Raw genomic sequence first — 2,597 nt, 5'->3', positions numbered from 1 at the left:
CTATTTCTCTTTATCTTGTTCAGATACTTGGTTGTCTTCCTACTCTACACAAGCTTATGCAAGGGTGACTATTTCCATATAGCAGCACCTTTATTGCCAATTGAAGAGAATTATCACATTTGACACCTTCAGTGTCTTAGTCTTCAGTCTTTATTCTAGTGAGTTTAAGATGGTTACAACCTGTAAACTGTGTCTCCAGTGTTTACCAGAGAAGGAAACCTATAAGAGTATTTTACAAACATTTATGTAAATGAGAGTATCCTTAAGCTGCACTAATATATCCAACTGACTGATTCTTCAGCAAAGAAGAAAGCTTTGAAAAGCACAGAAGAAATCACCTTTAAGGAGAATGCAGGAATATTGATGGTTCAAGCATGCAGGAAATTAAGTGAGGTGGATAGATCTTCACTGGCGATAGATCGACTTGGATCTCACAGGCAGGATTCTATATAAGTCTGGGTAATGTCCTCAAGAGATTGTTCCACAGGTAGGCAATGGTATGTTCAAGGCTACTTTTACTGCATATGAAATTTCCTATCTCTGCCATTGAGACTGTATTCTCTTTTGCACCCAAACTTGAAATTTGCAATTTTGACCACTTCCTCTTGTTCATTACCTATATTTAGTATGATGACAAATTTTTTGTATCTCTCTGATTCTTTCATTCATAATGCCACTAATCTGATGAAAACAGTATTCCTACAATGACCTCTGAAATGCTTTTCCTGACACAAGCCTCATTTCCTTCCAACCCATCTTTTCTACGTCATGCAAATCTTTAAATGTTCTTTCCTTTGTAAAAAAACAAAATCAAAACAAAACAAAAATCTTATTTAATACTTCCAAAACAGAATTATTTTCTGTTTCCAACATCTTTCTTAAATTCTGGCCCAGATCCCAGTGATTAGAATAATCTAATCTCACACTACCTATTCTGCCATGCCTGCCAGTCTAACATATTCATCTAACCGCATTATATTATTATTCTCTCTCTGCCACTAAAATAGTCTCCTACTTCCATGAGATTTGCATGCATTTTTATCCTTACATGGAAAGGCACACACACACACAAACACAGACATAATGGTGTGTGTGTGGATTCATCTTTTTACAAAATCAAACCTTGGATATTCAAAGTAAAGTACCAAGTTCTATGTTTTCTACATGTTAGAGAAAACAATCCACAAGACTGCCTTTACTTCTGACACCAACTACAAGTTGGGGTTCCCCACGACCACCCTTAGATTCAGTGAATCCATAGGACTCACAGAACTCACTGAAAGTTGTTATACTCATGGTTATAATTTTTATGTTTTTGTGTGTGTTTGTGTGTGAAGACCCATGTAGCTGACGTCAGTCTCCAGCCCTTTCAGAAGTTAAGCTGATGCTGCTCGACCTAAATTCTGCACCCTAAATCATTTCATTAGATCATGGAGAATGACAAAAGCCCCCAAGAAAACAAAGACATGCCCATCAGGCTTGACATTTCAAGCTTAGATATTACCTTGCAAAAGCCAAGGACAAAGGTCAGATCTGGTTTGGGCAAGGTCAATTCTTTGCTACATAGTTTCCATGAGTGAGTTATTCACTGAACTTTTATTACTATTTCTCTCCTTTGTAAACCTGTAGCATTTTTAATACATAACACAATTCAGTTCTTGATTAAATTATATTTTTATTGATGCTTTATCATCATGTTATATTAGTCTTGTCACCCAGTTTGGAGATCCAGATAAAGGGAATGTTTAATTACCACTAACTAGTTACTTGTCCAAAAGTTTATGGTGTAATTAATGTAAATTTGATTTGTTGAATAGCCATTAATTCTTCCCTTTGGAAAGTGAATTTTTCTAATTCTTTGATTCACTTGAGTATCATAACATATATATGTATCCAAATTTAATATTATATTTTGAAGCTACTAAGTTGAATTTGGATCTTTCCCTTTTGTTTTCAAAATAATGCATTTAATATTTGACACTGCCAAACCAAAAAGAGAGGTCTGTTACCTTTATTCTGTTGTGTCAAGGACCTTTTGCGAGCAACTAGAAGAGCCTGAGTGAAGAATTATTAAACAATAATACTGCCATTTACACAATACCATTTAAAGGAGAAGTCTGAAAAGAAAAGTGGGTATTTATAGGCAGGGTAGTATTGTGTAAATGTGCTAATGTTATCACAGGCTATCTACCATAAACATCCTTGACTGATGTTTACCTGCTCCTCTCCAGCGATGCACGGTTTGCTCATTGTGTCATGCAGAGTTAGCTGCCAGAAAGTGCAATTGGGGAATCAAGCTGAGGCTCTTTATCTGTTATTAGCACTTCTGCCTCAATTCTTTCAATATCTTTTATTTATTTTTATATAATAATTAACACAATTATCAGTAATAAATTTGGGGTGATGTTAAATATAAATTTGAAACCATATATTTAACTGTGTAACCAATATAGTTAACCCTCGCAAAAAACAAGAGCAAAAGTGAATCCTGCATTTCAAGTCAAGCCTTTTATTATATCTTTAAAAACAAAAAATAGATTTCACAGTATGAGCTTAATTAAAGTAAACAGTTTAAAAGATGGAAGAAGCATGTTGTT

The sequence above is a fragment of the Choloepus didactylus genome, chromosome 11 (genome assembly GCF_015220235.1).
Source record: "Choloepus didactylus isolate mChoDid1 chromosome 11, mChoDid1.pri, whole genome shotgun sequence".
NCBI lineage: Eukaryota > Metazoa > Chordata > Mammalia > Pilosa > Megalonychidae > Choloepus > Choloepus didactylus.
This window is presented reverse-complemented; position numbering follows the sequence as displayed.